Source organism: Passer domesticus, chromosome 8 (assembly GCF_036417665.1).
Source record: "Passer domesticus isolate bPasDom1 chromosome 8, bPasDom1.hap1, whole genome shotgun sequence".
Taxonomy (NCBI): domain Eukaryota; kingdom Metazoa; phylum Chordata; class Aves; order Passeriformes; family Passeridae; genus Passer; species Passer domesticus.
In genome coordinates this window covers 9,570,088-9,591,056 of record NC_087481.1, presented here as the reverse complement: position 1 = coordinate 9,591,056, position 20,969 = coordinate 9,570,088, and the positions used below count along the sequence as shown (strand labels likewise).

General features: G+C 54.7%; 2 pseudogenes; one reads left to right on the top strand and one right to left on the bottom strand.

The window, feature by feature from the left end:
* LOC135306007 (zinc finger protein 883-like) overlaps positions 1-917 on the top strand; it is a 77,054-nt pseudogene extending 76,137 nt beyond the window's left edge.
* LOC135305578 (zinc finger protein 850-like) overlaps positions 1-20,969 on the bottom strand; it is a 261,867-nt pseudogene that overhangs the window by 172,641 nt on the left and 68,257 nt on the right.

Below are 20,969 nucleotides of genomic sequence, written 5' to 3'. Positions count from 1 at the left end.
CAAAAAGCCCCGGCACCCTTGAATGGGCAGAGCGAAGAGGTGGCAGCTTTTGGGATTGCTGGGACTGCCAGCAGCCTGGAGAGGGTGGGCACCGAGGAGAAGGGGGACCCCCAATGCAAGCGTGACCCCAGAAGCTGTGACAGGGGGAACTCCGATAAGCAGAGGGGAGGGACAAGGGACAGGGAGCTCTTGGTAGGATTTTTAGGGCTGAACCTTGGTGTTTGGGAGGTTTTTCTGGAGCCCAGATGGCCGGTGACTTCTCGAGGTGGGCTCGGGCAGACGGACCTTCAAATTCAACGTGCTCATCCCTTATTTTCCTCAAACCATGATTTCTCATTGCCAACCCCTGGGAGGCTGTGAGGAAGAGCAAGATGCCCTGAGACAATGAGGCAGGTGAGGAGGAAGTCAGTGCCCCTTTCCCCCTCTCTCCTGCTCCATCTCCCAGCTCAGCACAGCAGAACCTCGTGGCAGAGGCCGTTTTGAGCGGCTCCACGGCACAGGAACCCAACGGGGAGGAAAAGCCCCAGAGATGCCACACGAGGAGGGGCTGCAAATGCAGATCATGGGGATCTGAGGAGGAAAGACCCACCCTGGGCCGGGAAGGCGGCCGGAGATGGAGCCAGAGCTCAGAGCTGGTGGTCCATGAGGAGGTTCCTGATGGGGAGAAGCCCCACAAGTGCTTGGAGTGTGGGAAGAGCTTCAGGTGGAGCTCCAGCCTGATCAGGCACCAGGTGATCCACAGTGGGGAACGGCCCTACGAGTGTGGGGAATGCGGGAAGAGCTTCAGACTTCGCACCAACCTGATCTACCACCAAAATATCCACTCTGGGGAGAGGCCCTACGAGTGTTCCGAGTGTGGGAAGGGGTTTCCGATCCGCTCCCATCTTTTCTGGCACTATCGGATTCACACAGAGTAGAGGGCCTTCTGCTGCCCCGACTGCGGGAAGGGATTCAGGCACAACTCCACCCTCGTCACTCACCGGCGCATCCACACTGGGGAGAGGCCCTATGAGTGTCCCCAGTGTGGGAAGAGCTTCTCCAGGAGCTCTACATTGACCCAACATCAACGGAGGCACCGGTGAGGGAAGCCCTGCGAGTGCCCCGAGTGCGGGAAGAGCTTCGTGCGCTGCTCCAGCTCCATCCCCCACTGCAGGACCCATGCTGGGCACAGCCCTGGTGGCCCACATTTCCTGTGATCCATGGTGGGAACATGTAGCCATGATATTTTAGTGAAAAAGCCTCTGCTGGGATTTTTCCTGTCCTGAGGAGCTGAGAGCCTCAGGAAAGAAATGTAAACAATAACTATCTGCTGCTGTGGAAGGCCACAGGTGCATCTTCCATTGGTCCATGTGGATTGTTTTCAATCAGTGACCAATCACAGCCACCTGTGCCAAGGCTGTGAGCAGTCACAGGATTTTTGTTATTCATTCCTATTCTATTCTTGTCTTTGTAGCCTTCTGATCTTCTTCTCTCTGTTCTTTTTAGTATAGTTTTAATGTAGTATTTTAATATAATATATAACATAATAAATCAGCCTTCTGATGAAAATGGAGTCAAACCTTGTGTCCTCACACAAAGGGCAGCCTAAACAACAATTGGTGACCCCTGGACATGTGAAATTGATGGCAACCCCAGGAGTGACCACAGAGTCCAGCCTGGAGCTGAAGAAATGAGACCCTGAAGATGGGCAGAGTTCACAGCCAAGGCAAACAGGAGAACCTGTTGGACTTTCCTGGAGATTGTGTCCAGAGACCGCAGAGCAGCAGAGCTGCACAGCTGGATCCACAAGGACACTGTCTAAAGGTACTGTTATTTTTTCCCTTCCTGAAGATCCTGCCATTCGCAGAAGGTGGGAGGAAAGTTGGGAAAATGTACCTTCGGGAGCTCAGGTTCTGTTTACTGCGTCAGAGAAGAAAGTTATTAAACTCTGGCACAGATGGGGACACGAGAACGGAGTTAATAGTGTGTGGGGGAGACTGTGTTATGAGTTTTTCAGATGGGCAAAATTTCATAGATTTTTTACAAATGTCGTATACTCCCTTGATTTAGATCTTTGGGAGTTCATGGACGCTGCTTTTGAGTGGACAAAGGACCAGGGTGTTACACTCCCAACAATGTATGGAGTGCACCTATGGCTCTTATTCTGTATTTTGGAAAAAAGGGAGGCTGCAGGGGACATCGTGGCTCGGTGGCGCGGTCGCGCTCCGTTTCCACCAGGTTCGCCACGAGAGGAGCCTCTCAAAGAAGACAAACCGTGGGTTCGCAGCCCCCCCGCATTGCCCACGGCTGAGCAAAAGTTTTTCTCCGCTCCCTTGGAGCATGAGCAGGCAGAGCTGCCTTTCCCCCCCGCTCTTTCTCTTGGGGGAGATGGGGAGCCGGCCCCGCCGCCCGTGCCGAGCCTGCTGCTCCCTGCCAACCCAATTGCAGTGAAAGAGCATGCCAAGAATGGTGCTGAGCCCACGGGACCGTCTCAAAAGCTGACACCAGCGCCTGTGCTGCCCGCACCACCCACCCCACTTGTCCCGCTGCCTTCCAGAGCTCCGACCTTCGCATCAGACCCTGTGAACAGTCTGTCCCTCCGTGGAGAGGGCACGGCCCGCCAGCTCACCGCAGGAGCAGTTCGGCTGGCTGTGTTCAAAATCAGTGTGGTTTCTGGGCCATTTTGCGTGTGGTCGGGGGCTTCTCCCTAGGGGTTGGGGTGCCTGCCTTCCCCCGAGCGCCCCAGCGGCGTGGGGGAGTTGGCTCCTGTGGTATCTGCCTCTGGTTCCCAGCCCAGTGGGGATGGGTGTGGTGCCGAGGGGCAGAATGCAGGAGCAGTGGCATTTGCCTTGCAGGAGCAAGAGACACAGAGCAAAGCAAGCATTGCTCGCTTGCTCTGGGGACAAGAAACCCTCACATCTGGGATGACAATACCTGAGAAAGCTTCTCTTCCCGAGCTGCCGGTGTGCACCGGTGCTGCTGGGGGGAGGAAGCATTGGGTCATTTCTGCTCTCAAGACACTGGCAGCATGGTCCTGCCAGGTTCTGAGCACGCAGAGCCCGCCTCACAGGCTGGTTCTGGGCCATTTGGCTCATTTCCCTGGGCCGGGGCCACTGCCCCGCCCAGTGCTCAGTTTGGGGACTTTGCTTTCCCCACAGGGACCTGGGCCACCATTCTGTGAGCCAGGTCTGGGTTCTCTGGTCTGCCCACCAGGACCAGGGCCACCAAAAGGTCCTAGAGACCCTCTGCTGCTGCTGTTCTTCTTCTTTTGAAAAAAAAAAAAAAAAAACCAGAAAAAAAAAAAAGTGGAAAGAGCTAGCAGCTCAAAAGCATTGAAAAGCCAAAAATTAGCCTCAGCCCAAGTGGTTCAATGAAGGGCTGTGGCCAGGGCATTCCAGAATTTTCTCTCTGAATTGTTTGATGACTATCAGTGGATTTTTGATGATTCTTGTTGATTGATTCTCTTTAGCAGTTCTTTGTTTCAGGATTCTGCAAGCCTGTTTCAGGACCAAAGGGGACTTCCAGAGATGTCAAAGAAGAACATCTTCAGTCCATGGACTCTGTCCTGAAATTCAGCTGTTTGGACTTGAAACAATGAACTTTGTTTGCATGAGTTTTTGCATTTTCTTATATTTTAGGATTGTTTCAGTGATATGATAGAATGTGATGTTTGATAAGTGAAGAATTTCCCTGAATGTTCTACAGGTGAAGAATTTCCCTGACCATTCCACATCAGCAGTTGATTGAGATTTTGATTGGCAACAGATGAACCTCAAGAGGTGTTTGTTCTCTCTTCTGCAAGGGCCCAGTAGAAGAGATTGCAAACATTTCTTTTTCTATTTAATTTAATAAATTTTAAAGGGTGAGATGTAGCCATGATATTTTAGGGAAAAAGCCTCTGCTGGGATTTTTCCTGTCCTGAGGAGCTGAGGGCCTCAGGAAAGAAATGTAAACAATAACTATCTGCTGCTGTGGAATGCCACTGGTGCATCTTCCATTGGTCCACGTGGATTGTTTTCAATCAGTGACCAATCACAGCCACCTGTGCCAAGGCTGTGAGCAGTCACAGGATTTTTGTTATTCATTCCTATTCTATTCTTGTCTTTGTAGCCTTCTGATCTTCTTCTCTCTGTTCTTTTCGTATAGTTGTAATGTAGTATTTTAGTATAATATATAACATAATAAATCAGCCTTTTGATGAAAATAGAGTCAAGCCTCGTGTCCTCACACAAGGGGCTCTTGCCGAAGCAAGAGTGCAGGCCCTGGTGTTCTGCTCTTGGCTTGGTGCTGTCAAAGGGGCTGCTTTTGATGGTTTTAGAGGCACTAACCTGGGCAGTGAAATGCACCTCAGGCACCAACTGCATCTCTGGTGTCTGCAAGTGCCTTTATCTCCCTTCATGCTCCTCAGAACCAATATCCTGCAAGGACCAAGTGAATCTGAGACTTTGGAAAGGCCCAATCGTGACAGATTTTGGGGAGATTTGAGTCAGGAGATGGAAGCAGCAGCAGCAGGTGCTGTAATCTTCATCCTTGCACTCTCCTGCATGCTGATGCCGTGTGAAGGAGGCAGGGATTCCATAAAGCACCTTCTGTAGCTCCTGAGGGAAAACCAGTGGCAAGTTCTTTAATTTCTTAGAGTTTCAGGCATGTGTTTTGTGGCTGTGCTGCCCCCCAGGGCCAGGCTCTGCCTCTCTCTGCTCCAGCTGGTGCTTCCAAACTGCCCTCTGTGATTTTTATTTGCAAACCACCTCTCTGAGCAGCTTCCACTTTGCTTTAAAAATTCAGCACCACGTTTGTGGCTGAACAGGTCCCAGAGCTGGGGAGGAGGATTTGAGATGCAATTTGCATGACAGAGTTGTTACAGCGGGGAAAATGTCACATCCCTCCCGTGCCTGGAGCTGCTGATCTTCTTCTGAACACTGAAAACCTGTTCAGCTGCTCTCATTATACCTCAATTTGATTACTGCTTTGATTTCACACCTCTTTCATGCAGGCTTTTCCTCTCTCCTTAGCTGGAATTGTCAGGCCTGAGGAGAGAAATTTTGTTGAGCCTTGGGACAGTTCCCATATATCCCTGCTCCTAAAGCTGCTTTGAATTATCTTGGGAACCTGAGCATGAGATAAACTGTCAGGACTTTAGTGAGAGGAAAAGTAAGACACAGAGGCCAAAGTGTAAAGGAAGAGTCTGGGTTACCAGAGTTGTGGGGATCTGGGCCCTGCAAACATATGTTTTTCCCTGTGAATGGCTGATTCCTTCTGTATCTCCTCCTGAAATTCTGAGCACCAGGGCTGGTGCTGGTACTGCAGCCACACAAACTCCCCACGGGGCTGTGTGGGACCCAGTGGGAATCATTGATTTGCTGCTTTTGATGAAAAGTTGTGACATGAACCTCAGTGTCGGGGAGGTGACATGTTAATGCTGCTGCTGTCAGACAGTGCCCACACACCGTGTCTGGAGACAGCTCTGGAGAAGATGAACAAAAACCAGGATTAAAACTCATATGCTACTGAGCTCTATCAGAAACTGCTTAGAGTGAAGTCTGTGAAGTGACTGGGGAGAGCTGGGTGAAAGGGACAGCTCTGAGAAATGTGTGGTACATCAGGGATGTCCTACTACTGATCTTTGCACAGAGATGAAAAAGTATAAGTTTGCATGGCCTGAATGTCTGGCTCTGGAAATTCTGCGTTGCACAAGATGTGCTGAGCTCATCTGGCTCTGAAATATCATCTCTGCACCTTAGCCAGGAACAGCATCAGAGTTCTGAACAGATTCATCAAAATCAGTCATAACCCAAAAGAAACCTTGACAATACACATGTGTGGCAGGTGAGGAGACTAAAAGCTCCCATTATTATTCTTGCAGAATGAATTCAGCAATAAAAATTTCTCTCTCTTGGCATTAAAATACTTTCGTTTCAGCTCTGCCCCAGACTGTCAGTGTCAAGTATTTCTCTGGGTGCTTGCGGGTAGGTTCTCCCCCTGGAGCTCTCTGCAGGTTGATGCTAATTCCAGATGTTCCCTCAGCTTCAGATGTTTTGCTGCCTGAGCAGAGTGTGCAGAACAGGGATTACAAGAACTGACATTTGCTGTGCTAGAAAATGCAAGGGACACATTTGTGCCAATGAAGGTCACACCTTGAACTAGGAGGATCAATTCTTGTTGTGCTCAGAGGAGTCTGGGGACAGAGGGGGTTTCCAAAGGAAATCCTGGTCCATGTAGGGCTGAGGCTCCCTCCAGGCTGGCTCCAGCCCCTCAGGGTGCCCAGGAGCAGGGCTTGCCCACAGCCCAGTGCTCCCTCCTTAGCCCTGGGGCTGCCCAGGGAAGAGCCATGGCTGAGGCTCTGCAGGAGCACGCAGGCTCAGCCCTGCTCCAACATGGGATCCATGGGCCAGGGCACGCTGGGCTTCGCCCCTACAGCTCCCAAGTGTGTCCAGAGAAACTGCAAGGAGAGGCTCACCTCTGTCAGTGGGACCCCTCTGTGCACAGGGACCCCCACTCCTGGGGTGGCTGTGCCAGGGACCTCCAGCCCTAGGAACCTGGAGCAAGAGGAAACTACAACTTTGCAAAATGCTGCCGGTGCTGAAGCAAATGCAAGGAGAACTGGGGCGTGAAAAATAAAATTTGTTTATTAGAGAAGAACAGCAGCAAAAATACAGAATAGATTTACATTGCAAGAATATTTGTAACAACAACAATCAATAGAACATATATACAGAAAAACCTATCTAACAAAAAATATGTGAAACGTATTTACAGAAGACAAAAAGCCCTAAAACCTATATCCTAAAGTCAACATCAAAGTGTAAAACGTATGTACAAAAAGGTGGCATCTCTCTCCATGATGTCCATCGCACCTGGAAGAAAAGCAAATGCCACGGTCACTCCAGTCAGGCACAGAGGGCTCTTGCATGTGCCCCCAGGCTGGCACAGCTGGCGCAGCAGCAGGACTCTGCTAGCAGAACTGAGCCTGGCTGGGTCTGGCATGGAGCTTGTGTGGAGCAAAGCAGGCACAGGAAAGGCTGTGGATGGCCACCAGAATCCAGTGCCCTGGGTACAATGTCCCTGAGCAGGGAGCACCCAGCCCAGCCCCGCCTGGCAGCAGGAGACCCACCCTGCCTGTCCTGCTGCTGGCATTGCTCTTCATGCCAAGATCATGGCCTCTTCCTCACCTTTTTAATCAATGTCCATGTCCTCAATGGACTCTTCCATATCCAATTCCATCTCCTCTTCCACAACCACCTCCACCTCCATCTCCTCTTCTCCAGTGTCTGCTCCCACCGTCTCCATGTCCTCCTCTCTATCAATCTCTATATCCACCTCCATCTCCTCTTCTCCATCTGGGACAGCCTGCAGAGGTAGCAAAACCTCAGAGTGGGGTCCCTGTCCCACTCCATGCCCACAGAGCTCCAGCCCACCTGGGCAGGTGGGGGGTGTCCACCTCCATGGAATGGCACCATACCTTCCTCAGAACAAAGAGGAGCATCCTGCAGGGCTGGATAACAAAATCCAGGCACTAAGGACCTTTCAGGACTGAATGGGTTATCAGGGGGCAGGTGAAAAGCAGAGTGGGAAGGAGCAGGGTGAAGAGCATACGAACACAACGAACAACAGTTGTGTCGTGCCCTTTGCTGGGTGCTGGACGTTCCAGCTGGAGCGTGGGCTGTGACATCACAGGTCCCAGGCTCCATCTGAAGTGGACACTGGAGACCATGGAATGATGGAGTCCCTGAACGGTTGGGCTTGCAAGGGAGCCAGAAGAACAACATCTTGTTCCCAGCTGAGCAGTCTGTCGCCCTGATTTTTTAAGACTTTCTAAAGCCTTCTGATGTTTGCATTCTTGTATGAAACTTTCTCACACACTTTTCTGTAAACAACTTATTGTTTGCATTCTTTTATGGAGGAGGAGAAATTTGATGGACTGTTGGTTTGTCCAGTGTCCCTGGAGAGGTGGCACTTTCACCTTCCAATCCTCTGTCACCTTTGGAAATCTATAAATGTAGGAGTCAGAAAATAAACTCTCTCTTTTTCCTGTCTGAGAGCAGCAGCGTGTCTGCGTCGTGTTGTCTTGTGTCCTGTAGCGACATCTGGTGACCGCCGAAGTGTACTGCAGCCTAGGCTGGAGGCAGAGAGTTCGGACTGTCGGGTGAGATTGTGCCGTTTGCCCCTTCCCTGCTGGGAGCTTGGCTTGCTGTCCTGTGATAGCGGCACTCCTGTGGGTATCATGAGTGCGTTTGGTATGTTGGGTTCGTGGAGACGGGTCCTGGAGAACAGTAAGATCTCCGTGCCCTGGAGTGATTTCGAAACACTCCTTTGCTGGGCTACACAGCGGGGATTCTTTTCCGACCCTACGGAGACGTTCTCTGAGGCGGCGTGGTCTTGCGTGAATGACCACCTCGTGCAGGAGATGATTGCTGGTGGTCCTGCCAGCGTGAAATTGATGTGGCACACATTGCAGGATGTTGCTCGGGCTGTATGGGGGTCTGAATCCTGCAGCTCTGCAGGTTCCCGGAGGGACCTGTCCGTCTCGGATGGGGATGAAAGGGAATCTGAGCTTTTGAGCGACGCAGAGGCTTCCTCCGCTTCCCGGTGGGGGGAGCTGGAGCATGATTCCACCTCCGAGGGTGGTGGTTGGTCCTCGGAGGAGGATCGGTCTCTCACCCCTCGGTTCCAGAGTGATCAGCCGGGGGGCGGAATCCCGCGGGTTTCTGGGGGTCCCGGGGAGGCAGCTCGGCTGACTCGCTCTGCCCCGAACCGCGGTGTGGAGGGGCAGCCGTCGTCCCCCTGTGCCTTCCCGGCGCTCGGGGGCGATGAGGGGCCCCTGGATCAGTGCCCGGTTTTGTTCGGGTCTGATTTGGTGACAACGCTCTGTTCGCATTGTGGTAAGTCCACAACATATTCCCTGCGGCCGGCGGAAGCGGGTTCACCCGCTTCAGATTCGGGCCCGTCTCGCGGGGGGACACTTTCTCCTGTTTCTGAGCCTGAGCAGCCTGCCGGGCATGCGCAGGCGGTGGAGGCTGCCGGAGGCGGGGCGTTGGTCAGTGCTCGATCTCGTCCCATCATGGTGGGCGGCATGCCTGCCTCGCTGTGTACAGCGGAGGCGGAGTCGGCTGCGGCCTCCCGTGAGATGGGGCGGGTGCTGCTAGGGGCTGTGCCAACCTCCCTTGTGCCGCCCCGCGCTGACGTGGCTCCGCGAGCCGCATCTCTCCCTGTGTCCCGTCCCTCCCCTGCGCGGGAGACGGGTGGCTCCGCGTCGGGTTTGCGGTCTGTGCCGGCGTCTGCGTCCACTGCGGCGCCCTCTGCCGGTGCCGAGGCGGACGGCGCTGCTGGGGGAGCAGCTGGTTCGGCCCCGCAGTCCCCGTCTTCTGCGGGGGCTGCGGCGCGCCAGGGCGCTGGGGTGTTCACCTTTAGCGCGACTGCTGACGCGGCCAGCGGGAAACCGGTGTTCTCCCGGGGTCGCAGGTCCTCCCTGCCGGGTGTGTGGACTCTTCCCCCGTGCCAGGTGACCGTGCGTCCGAAGGATCCCAGACGATTCTGGGGGGAAGTCGGAGCTACGGCTGATGAGATGCGTGAGCCTGTCTCCTCGCAGCGTCTGCAGGATCACGGAGGGGGCTCCTCTGGCTCTGCTGGTGCTGCGGGGGATGCGGGGTCGAGTGCTGTCGCAGTGCCTCGCAGTCAGGCAGCTGCTCTTGTTCCCGTGGGGCCCACGGGACGGGACATGGCAGGTATTGCGGCCTTGCCAGAAGGCCCCCAGGCTTTTCCTGTGATCAGGGGCCTTGCTCATAACACTTATGAGCCTCTGCCCTTCAAGACAAAGACAAAACTCCGTGAGACGGTTGCTCGACATGGTCTGGGCTCTTCTGAAGTCATGCACATGCTTCGCATGATTTCTCCTGAGGTGCGCACGCCTGCCGATGTCCGTGATGTTGCGCGTGCTCTTTTTGATCCCGTGCAATTTGGCGTCTTTGAGACCAAGTGGGCTCGCTTGGCAGCCACTACAGCACAGCATAATGCTACACTGGGGCCGCAGGATCCCAGGAGAGTGGCTGACGTTGACATGCTGATGGGAACAGGCAATTACACTGAGCCTCAGGGACAGGCTGGTTTCTCTCCCTCCGTGCTTGAGCAGTGTCAAGCACTAGGCATGTCGGCAGTGATTCAGACCGTAGAAATGGCTGCTCCACGGCAACCATTTTCAACTATTGTCCAGAAGGCTGATGAGCCTTTCATGACATTCGTGGGGAGGCTGACTGCCTCAGTGGAGAGGCAGCTGACAAATCCGCTGACAAGAGAGGCTGTGATTGCGGACCTAGCGAGGAGCAACTGTACAGCAGACTGTAAGAGAGTCATAGACGCTCTTCCTGGTGGGGCTACTGTCTCACAAATGACGGAGGCCTGTTCGGTCATAGGTCCCCCTGTTCAGAAGATGGCTGCCTGGGCTACTGCTGCGCAGCCAGCCTGGGCAGCGCCACAGGGCTGGCAGAAGCAGCAGGGGAATGCTCAGGGCAGCAAGAAACGGGGGAAGAAAGAACAGAAGGAAAAGATTCCTATGTTTCTGTGTGGTCGGTGTGGAAGACCGAACCATATGACTAATGTCTGCAAGGCAACGGTTCATGCTAATGGCCAGGCACTGCCGGGCTCGGGAAACGGGAAGCGAAGCGCGAAGGGGAGACGCGCTCAGACACAAGCTTCTCTCCAGACCCCGGAGCCGATGGAGGTTTGCTCAGCCGGCTTGCAGCCAGCACCCGCGGCTCAGCGGGTGTAGACGTCTGCACAGCAGCAACAGCTGTGTTAGAATCTTGTGAAGTACACAAGGTTCCCCTAGATGCCTTTGGTCCCTTGGGTGGGGGCATGAGTGCTCTCCTGATGGGGAGGTCTAGTGCCACCCTTCAGGGCATCGTTGTGCATCTGGGGCTCATTGATGCAGACTTTACAGGGCAGATTTGTGCCATGGTTTCCACACCCACCCCCCCGGTCACGATCCCGAAAGGGACACGACTTGCTCAACTTGTGCCCTTTAAGTCCTCTGTTTGCAGGGCAGCGGACCGGTCGCGTGGAGCTGGCGGTTTCGGATCCACTGGGCCGCCTCAAGTGCACTGGACTGCTGTTCTGACCAAGGAACGTCCTGAGATGATGTGTGCCCTGTCCATTCCTGGTGTGACGCCGTCGGAGACTCGCCTTCGCGGGCTTCTTGACAGCGGCGCTGACATCACGATTCTCTCTCTTGCTGCCTGGCCTCCGGACTGGCCCCTGGATCCGGTGGAGACGCCTGTCAGGGGGCTGGGGGGAACGGCGCAGTGTTACGTGAGCCAGCAGTCCGTGCTGGTCACGAACCCAGAGGGACAGACGGCCTGGATCAGGCCGCATGTTACTTCTACTCCTGTTAACCTCTGGGGGAGGGATGTTCTGTCAGCGTGGGGGGTGCGCATCGGGACGGGTTTTTGATGGGGGCCACTGCGATGAAGGGCGCGGACTGTCCTACGCCTCCTATACGGTGGTTGGTGGACAAACCTGTTTGGGAGAACCAGTGGCCCCTCCCTCGAGATAAATTGGTCGCCCTTCGGAATCTGGTGCAGGAGCAGTTGGACCAGGGTCATTTGGAGCCTTCTACCAGTCCCTGGAACACTCCTGTCTTTTGCATCAAGAAGAAATCTGGGAAATGGAGGTTGTTGCAAGACCTCCGAAAGGTCAATGCCGTGATGGAAGGCATGGGAACATTGCAGGCGGGCATGCCATCGCCTGCCATGCTCCCTGCCGATTGGCCGGTCCTCATTGTGGATCTGAAGGATTGTTTCTTCACGATTCCTTTGCATCCCAATGACAGGCCGAAATTTGCCTTCTCAGTGCCAGCAATTAACAACGCTGAGCCCGCACAGAGGTATCAATGGAGGACCCTTCCTCAGGGCATGCGCAATTCTCCGGCCATATGCCAGTGGTATGTGGCCCGTGCCTTGTCTGGAGTTCGTGAGCAGTTTCCTGGTGCACGTCTGTATCATTATATGGACAACATTTTGGTGGCTGCGCCCACCCAGGATGAGCTGCTGAGAATTCAGCCTCAGTTGCTCGATGCTTTAAATGCACATGGACTGCAGGTGGCTCCAGAAAAGGTCCAGCAACAACCGCCTTGGAAGTATTTGGGGGTCAAAATTCTGGAACAGACAATCTGTCACCAGGAGGTGCAATTCGTGCATCCTGTGAAGACACTGAATGATGCCCAAAAGTTGGTAGGTGTCATCACTTGGTTACGTCCATACCTGGGGCTAACCGATGCACAACTGTCTCCATTGTATGATCTACTAAAAGGAGACTCTGATCTAAAGTCGCCTCGTTCATTGACCCCTGAGGCACGTCAGGTGCTGGAGGTGGTTCAGCAGGCCGTTTCGGTTTGCCAAGTTTACCGCATTGATCCCTCCATTGATGTCACTGTGTTCATCACCGCTCCAGATTCGCATCCCACAGGTATCATTGGCCAATGGAGTGACAAATGGTCCGATTCCTTGCACGTTTTGGAATGGGTTTTCCTGCCCCATCAGCCGCAAAAGACGGCAACCCCATTGTCTGAGCTTTTTGCTCGTTTGATAATCAAATGCCGGCAACGGTGCTTGCAATTGATGGGTGCGGATCCCGCAAAGATCATACTCCCAGTACAGCGGGAGGATTTTGACTGGAGCTTTGCAAACAGTGTGTCCCTGCAGAGTGCTCTGGAAAACTTTTCAGGGCAGATCACTTATCATCTGCCCAGCCATAGGCTGTTGCATATGGCGAAGTCCACACAAATCTCTTTGCGGCCCAAAAATAGTCAGGAACCTGTGCAAGGACCCACCGTCTTTACCGACGGTTCAGGGAGGACAGGAAAGGCCATTGTTACCTGGAGGGATGGATCTGAGTGGCAGGTTCTGGAAGGTCATGAGGATGGGTCAGCCCAATTTGTTGAATTGAAGGCTGCTGTCATGGCATTTGAGAAATTTTCCCAGGAACCTTTCAACTTGGTCACGGATTCTGCCTATGTGGCCGACATTGCACAGCGGTTGGGTCACTCGGTCTTGAAAGAGGTCAGTAACCCTGCCTTGTTTCATTTGCTGAAGGCCTTGTGGTGTGCCATTCAGGCTCGGGTTCATCCTTTCTACGTTCTGCATGTAAGGAGTCACACCAATTTGCCAGGCTTTATAGTGGAAGGTAACGCTAACCCAGCGTGGGTAGCCCCTCAGCCTGATACACTCGCGCAGGCCAAGGCGTCTCATGGGTTTTTCCACCAGAACGCACATACTCTGCAGAAGCAGTTTCAGCTGACGCCAACAGAGGCTCGTGACATTGCTGAGTCATGTGATGACTGCCATGCACTGGCTCCGCCTTTACCAGCAGGGGTAAACCCCAGGGGCCTTAGGGCCTTGGAGCTTTGGCAGACCGATGTCACCCAGATTGCCGAGTTTGGCCGGCTCAAGTATGTGCATGTCACGGTGGACACATTCTCCTCTGCAATGTGGGCTTCTGCTCACACCGGAGAAAAGGCCCGAGATGTCCTTGCCCACTGGAGGCAGGCCTTTGCCGTTCTGGGCATACCTTCTGCTGTGAAGACCGACAATGGTCCTGCTTACGCATCGCAAAAGGTGCGGCAGTTCCTGCAGTTGTGGGGAGTGTCACACAAGTTTGGTATCCCTCATTCTCCGACTGGCCAAGCTATTGTAGAACGTGCTCATGGTACTCTGAAGCGGGTTCTTCAAAAACAAAAACGGGGAATGCGGGGTGGAACCCCGCACAGTCGGTTGGCAAAGGCATTGTACACCATCAATCATCTTACGGTGCCGCAGAACTCAAATAACCCTGTTGTTTTGAAACACCATCTCTCGTTGCAGGCTGCGGACGAAGCACAACAGCCTCGAGCGAAGGTTCGTGTGCGGAATTTAGTCACCAAAGAGTGGGAAGGTCCCTATGATCTTATCGCTTCGGGGCGTGGGTATGCTTGTGTATCCACAGATACCGGGGTGTGCTGGGTACCTTCAAAGTGTGTTCGCCCTGACCTGCAACCGCAGAGACAGAATCCGACTGACAGGCAAAACAGAAGCCGTGACCAACCTGAAAGGCGTCAAGTGGGTGAATCATGGAGTGATGATTCGGATGCAGATGATGCGAGTGATCACTCCGATGATTCCTCCATGAATGGACGCTGAATTTTGTTCATGGGTTTTTTTCTTTTCACGTTGTTCATTTTTTCCTTTTCTTTTTAAAACTGAGAAGGGTGAGATGTCGCCCTGATTTTTTAAGACTTTCTAAAGCCTTCTGATGTTTGCATTCTTGTATGAAACTTTCTCACACACTTTTCTGTAAACAACTTATTGTTTGCATTCTTTTATGGAGGAGGAGAAATTTGATGGACTGTTGGTTTGTCCACTGTCCCTGGAGAGGTGGCACTTTCACCTCCCAATCCTCTGTCACCTTTGGAAATCTATAAATGTAGGAGTCAGAAAATAAACTCTCTCTTTTCCCTGTCTGAGAGCAGCAGCGTGTCTGCGTCGTGTTGTCTTGTGTCCTGTAGCGACACTGTATGAGATCACAGATGGCTGTGTGACATCCGAGGGGCTGTGTGACATCACAGGGTGGCTGCTTGTCCCTGCTCAGCAGCCTGGCAGGGGCCGCCCCATGGTGCTGCCCTTGGCATTGCACATCTCCACATGCCAGTGTCCATCCTGGGAAGAGCCCTGAGCAAGGAGGGAGGGACAGGATCTGCCTGGCCAGGGGCTGGGGCTCAGGCGTTGGCCCTTTGCATTCCTGAAACACATCCAGGTTTATTCAGCACAAGAGACACCTTTGCCTTGTTTGTCCCCAGCTGTCATCACTGCCTCCAGTGTTCTGCTGTGCCTGGAACCTGGGGACAGTTTCTCAGTCATGTCCCTCAGTGGGACCCATTAAAACTTCAAGAAACTTTGGAGTTTCAATTTAACTTTGAGTTCTGGAGAAGTCTTTTGAAGGCTCTCTCAGGGACTGAGTCTGATGTAAACAACACCCAAGTCCCAAGAGGGTCATTAAAGTCTTTGTTCTGTGTCTGTGCTGCTGAGCTTTAAAGGAACAGCACTTCCCAGGACCAGCTCCTCTCCCAGCCCAGCAGGGCTGAGGGCTCTGCCTGCAGGCACTGAGGGGACAGGAGGCAGGCAGAGACAGGCTGAGGAAGTCATTGAGCTGAAACTTCACTGGGGGAAAGATCTTCACAGCCCTCCATATGGTGAGTCAGTGGATGCAGGGCAATGTCCCCTGTGCTCCTGGAGGGATCTCCTGAAGCCAGCACACCCCACAGCCTGGGGGATGTGCCAGGAGGACTCTCCCAATTTCTCTGTGGCAGGGGAGCAGGAGGAGGAGGATGTGCTGCAGAGCAGAGCTGCCCTGGGCACCATCAGAGGGACAGGGCAGGACGGCTCCTGCTGCCAGGGATGGCTGCAGGGGCTGAAGCTGGGGCTGCAGCCAGGACTGCCAGGGCTGTCCTGCAGAGCAGGTCCTGCAGACCTCAGGACTCTTGGCCAGCCCAGGGGATGTGCCACCTGCCAGGGGCAGCTCTCAGCCTGCCTGGCAGCTCCCCATGGACAGGTCAGGGGAGCTGTGGGGGCAAGGAGTGACTCCTGCCAGGGCAGGTCCTGCTGCAGTGGAGAGGGTGCTGTGTGGGCCAGGCTGCTCAGAGCTCCAGCTCACGCCCAGCTCATTCTTGAGGGGACTTTTCATGAGCTCATTTAGGGCAGGGGTTTCCTGCTTGGGTCTCTGCTTTCCTGAATCTGTGCTCCCACTGTTCCCTGGCTCAGCTTGGTGGCTAAGCTTGGTGTGCAGGGCAGAACAGCGGCTGAGGCTCTTAAACCATCACCCTGAGTTTTCCTGGGAACCTCAGCAAGTGCCCCCCTGCTCCCCAGCCTCCAGGCCCATCCAGAATCACCTTTCCACGGTGCCCAGGCTGGGGGAGCTGTTCCTTAATCCCTGCAGCCCTGAGCAGCTGCAGGGCAGAGCTGGCCCAGGGGCTGGGCTGGGCTCTGGCAGCTCTGGCAGGGAAGGAGCCCAGGGCCACAGGAGCAGCTCGGGCTGGGACAGCTCCAGCAGCAGAGCCATGGGCAGGGAGGGAGGGAGGCAGTGCTGAGGGAAGCCCTGCTGCAGGGCAGATGTGGCACTGCCAGCCCTGCCCTGCAGGGCAGACACTGCCCTGAGCAGCACAGCTCTTGTGTCCCCTCCCAGCCAGCACAGCCCTCAGCCCGGGGCTCAGGGCCCTCAGTCCCTCCTGGGCTGGCAGAGCAGCCCCAGAGATGAAGGGCATCTCTCCTGCCATGTGCCCATTCCTGCTGACTAGGACCTGAGGGCCACTACCCTGCCCTGGTGCTGCCTGGCAGGGGCTGTGCAGGGCTGGGCAGGGAAAGGCTTTTCCCAGGCCCAGCTCTCTCTGTCCTTGCCTTGCCCAGTTGCTCCTGGCATTGCTGAGGGGCTCTCTGGAATGGCAGTTCCAGCTGCAGGGTCAGGCCCAGCCCTTGGGCTCCTCCTGTGCAGGCTGAGCTCAGCACTGGGGTGTCCCAGCTCCCTGTGCCCGGGGAGCTCTGGGCAGGGCAGGCTGGCAATGAGCCAACTCTCCTCAAGCAGTGCCATGGACATGACCCTTGGCGTGTCCTTGGGATGCCATCCATGCTGTGAGCTGCCTCCAGGGGACACTGAGGGACAGGAGTGTCCTTGGCCAGAGTGGGGCTGAGACTCTGAGAAAGGCTGAGCCAGTTTGCTCTGCTGTGGGTCCCTCTGCTCTCAGCTGTGTCAGGCTGATTTCCAGGGGAGCACAGGGACTGCCCTGGATCTCAGAAGTGGCAGCTGGGGACAGATGGGGTGAAAGAGCAACTCCCCTCACCCTTCAATGAATCACAGCCACTGCTCTTGCATTGCTCAGTTCTCTCTGATCTCCCTGGGCACAGCAGGAAACCCTCTCAAACTGCCTTTGACTGCCACTGTTCCTTAGCCCTGGGACAGTAGGTGCTGCAGAGCTGCTCTGCCTCAGGAGCAGCTTGGGCTGATGAAATCCAAGCCCAGGACTGGCCCCTGTCCCTGTTCCCATAACCCCACAGCTGCAGAGCAAAGCTGACCCCTCGGTGTCCATGGGCAGAGCCCCTGCTCGTCACAGCAACGGGGCCAGATCCCAGCAGAGCTCCAGGCACAGGGCTGAAGGAAGGGCTCTGAGAAAAGGAAAATTGGATGGCACAGAGCAGCAGGGGCAGAGCTGGGAGAAAGGGCTTGGACATTGTTTAGCAAAGTCAGCCCTGACTCGTCACTGTGTCCTCCCTGAACAGGAATGCATGGCCAGCCCCAGCAAATGTCCAACAGCAGCTCCATCAGGCACTTCCTCCTGCTGGCATTGGCAGACACGCGGCAGCTGCAGCTCCTGCACTTCTGCCTCTTGCTGGGCATCTCCCTGGCTGCCCTCCTGGCCAACGGCCTCATCATCAGCGCCGTAGCCTGCGGCCACCACCTGCACACGCCCATGTTCTTCTTCCTGCTCAACCTGGCCCTCAGCGACCTGGGCTCCATCTGCACCACTGTCCCCAAAGCCATGCACAATTCCCTCTGGGACACCAGCAACATCTCCTACAAAGGATGTGCTGCTCAGGTGTTTTTCTTTGCCTTTTTCATGTCAGCAGAATTTGCACTTCTCACAGTGATGTGCTATGACCGCTACGTGTCCATCTGCAAACCCCTGCACTACGGGACCCTCCTGGGCAGCAGAGCTTGTGCCCACATGGCAGCAGCTGCCTGGGCCAGTGGTTTCCTCAATGCTCTGCTGCACACAGCCAACATATTTTCCCTGCCCCTGTGCCATGGCAATGCCCTGGGCCAGTTCTTCTGTGAAATCCCACACATCCTCAAGCTCACCTGCTCACACTCCAAACTCAGGGAATATGGGATTACTGTCCTAAGTGCTGTTCTATATCTCGGTTGTTTTGTGTTCATAGTTTTCTCCTATGTGCAGATCTTCAGGGCTGTGCTGAGGATCCCCTCTGAGCAGGGACGGCACAAAGCCTTTTCCACCTGCCTCCCTCACCTGGCTGTGGCCACCATGTTCCTCAGCACTGGCACATTTGCCTACCTAAAGCCCCCCTCCCTCTCCTCCCCATCCCTGGATCTTTCAGTGTCAGTTCTGTACTCGGTGGTGACTCCAGCCCTGAACCCCCTCATCTACAGCCTGAGGAACCAGGAGCTCAAGGATTCCCTGAGAAAACTGGTGACTGTATCTTCAAAAGCAATAAATTCCCTTTTCTGCTGCATAGCCTTCAGAATGTAACTCTTACAATCTCATCCTTTTCCCCCCTATTTCTCTATTTCTTATTATGGGGACTATTTGTATTGTTGTAATGTTTCTTACAAAATACTGTAGTATTACTTTTAGCATTTCAATATTAATATCTACCTTTCTTTTGAAACAGAAAGACTTGCAAGAGGCTTGTTCCTTTGGCATTTAAATAAAAACAAGTGCCTGCCCTGACCTGTCTTTCCAAGGCATTTCCTCAGCCCTTCTCTGGCTCTGCTGTGGCAGTGCCTGTGAGCAGAGGTGGAGGGAAGGGGCTCCCAGCACAGCAGCACAGCCAGGGACAATGGCCCTGCCTCTTCCCACATCTGCTCCTCCCAGCTCCACACTCCCCTTCCCAGCCCTGCTGTGGGTGCCAGGCCGGAGTGCTCTGGCAGCTTGGTCACTGTCCTGCTGCGTGTCCGTGCTGTGCCCTCAGGCAGGGACAGGCCATGGGCACTTCTGGGACACAGCTGGGCTCCAGCACAGCAGCTCCACCAGCAAAGGGCATCGCCTGAGCGCAGGGCAGGAAGGCTCTGCTCCCCTCCAGAGTCACTCTCAGACTCTCAAGAGGCTCCTTGTGTTGCTTGTTCTCCTAGGGCTCAGTGGGATGAGATCAGGGGCTCAATGGGGCCTTCAGGGGACTCAGGTCTGGGTCAGATTTTGCTTGTTGGTGGCCAGTGCCCATCAGATGGAGAATGGTCTGTGCTGAACCATCATGGGGCTCTGCAGCTTGTGCCAGGGCTGATGGCAGGGGAAGGTTCGTCTGGAGGGCCTTGGGAGCTGCCAGGAGAACACAGGGGACCTGCAGGGACAGTGTGTGCCAGGGACCAGCGTGTGCCAGGGAGCAGCAGGGAGTGGAGCTCACTGGGCACAGGCCTGGCCAGGCTGGGCTCACCCCAAGATCAAGGACTGAATGTCTGCTGTGAGCCAGGAGAGCTCTGCAGCCCAGGGACACAGCAAGCCCAGGGAAAGGAGTCTGGGCACTGCCTGCTCTGAGCCTCAGGGAATTCCCCCAGGAGGATCCAGGGCAGCCCCAAGCCCCTCTGGCAGCCCTGGCACAAGACAGGCACCTCTGAGCCCCCTCCATGGCCCCGCAGAGCCTGTGTGGGAGGGGGTCAGTGCAGGGAGCACCATCAGCTGCCTCTGTGTGCCAGGCTGAGCAGCAGAGCCCAGCAGAGGCAGCCCAGGGCCCCGGGCAGCACAGCCCCCGTGCTCTGCAGAGCAGCAGCCCCAGCTCGGGGCTCTGGGCAGCAGGGCAGGGGCTGCAGCAATGGCTGCTGGGGCCAGCATAGACGTGTTCCCCTGGGAAAGGCTCTGGGGGCAGCTGGCATGGGCCAGGAGCAGAGCAGGAGCCCGTGGGTGTGCAGAGGAGCCCTGGCAAGAGGCTGCCCTGTCCCTGGGCCAGCAGGAGCTGCCTGAGGAGCCCCGGGGCCAACTCTGCTTCTGGGCTGGGCAGCGGGGCTGGCCCTGGGGCTGCAGGAGCTGTCCGAGCTGAGCATCTGCTGAGCATTCCAGACCCAGAGTGGCTGTCCCTGACCTCCAGTGCCTGCAGTTCCTGCTGCAGGGCCAGACCTGACTCTGCTGCTCTGCTGGGCTGGGGCAGGGGCAGGGAAAAGCTGCACTGGGCAGTGCCAGGGAGAGGAAAACAATGGGGCCTCCTCCATATGGGTCCCTACAGTGCCAGAATGGCCTCCATGGTTCCATTACGCCCCAGAGTGTCACAATGGCCCTTTGGTTCCAGTAAGCCCCACAGGGTCACCATGGTCTCCTGGTTACAGGAGGCCCTGCAGTGTCACAAGGGCCCCTTTGGTTCTGTGGAGCCCACAGGGTCAGTTTTACCAGTGGGCAGGGTCAGCACCAAAGACACAGACACCAACTGAAGGAATTGTGTCATTTATAAAAGGTAAATCTGCAAAAAATTACAACAGGAGCAGCTCAGCAATGCACTCAACCATCACCACCAAAGATTGCAGCGGTGATTAAGAAAGATCCAGCACCAGTTCCCCTCAGCCTTTAACATCCCCCAGATCCACACAGCAGCAGGGGAAGCTGTCCCAGCCAAGGGCTGCAGAGCCACTCCTGGACACTGGGAATTCCTGCAGGTGCCTCCAGCCACAGCTGAGGCTCCAACCCCGCTGTGAGAGGGCCCAGCTCTGACAGTGCTGAATGATCAAACTGACAGCACTTCCAGTGTGAGAACATCTGGTTTCATCCTCCTCTTGGGTCCCTCCCAAAGCCTGGCCAGGGCCCCAGGATGAACCAAGGGAGGTGACTTTCATCCTTCACCCCCGAACAAGGCCAGATGGGCCTTGTCTGTTTTTTAAACACAGAAAGGTAAATACACGTTTCACCAATGAACACATACAGAGATCATATTCCTCATAGTGATTCATTAATGAGTAGATACAAATATAAGATTTGGTGGCAAAGTTTATCTAGAGCTGAGCTTTGGCTCAGGGCCTGGTGTTCAGGCCTCAGTCAGGGCTTGGTGCTGAGGCCTCAGGACTTCAATTGGGTCCTTTAATCTGCAGTGGAACTACAATTCATAACAATTATTTCAATAACACAGTTTAGGTTTAGGTATTGAGCATAAAGGCATTGCGTCTTGTTCTTCAATTAAGTGCTGTTCAAGTTCATTACTCAGAGCTATAATTCACATTCCTTTTAAAACAGCCCTAATTAATTGCTATTCCCTGTTATTTTA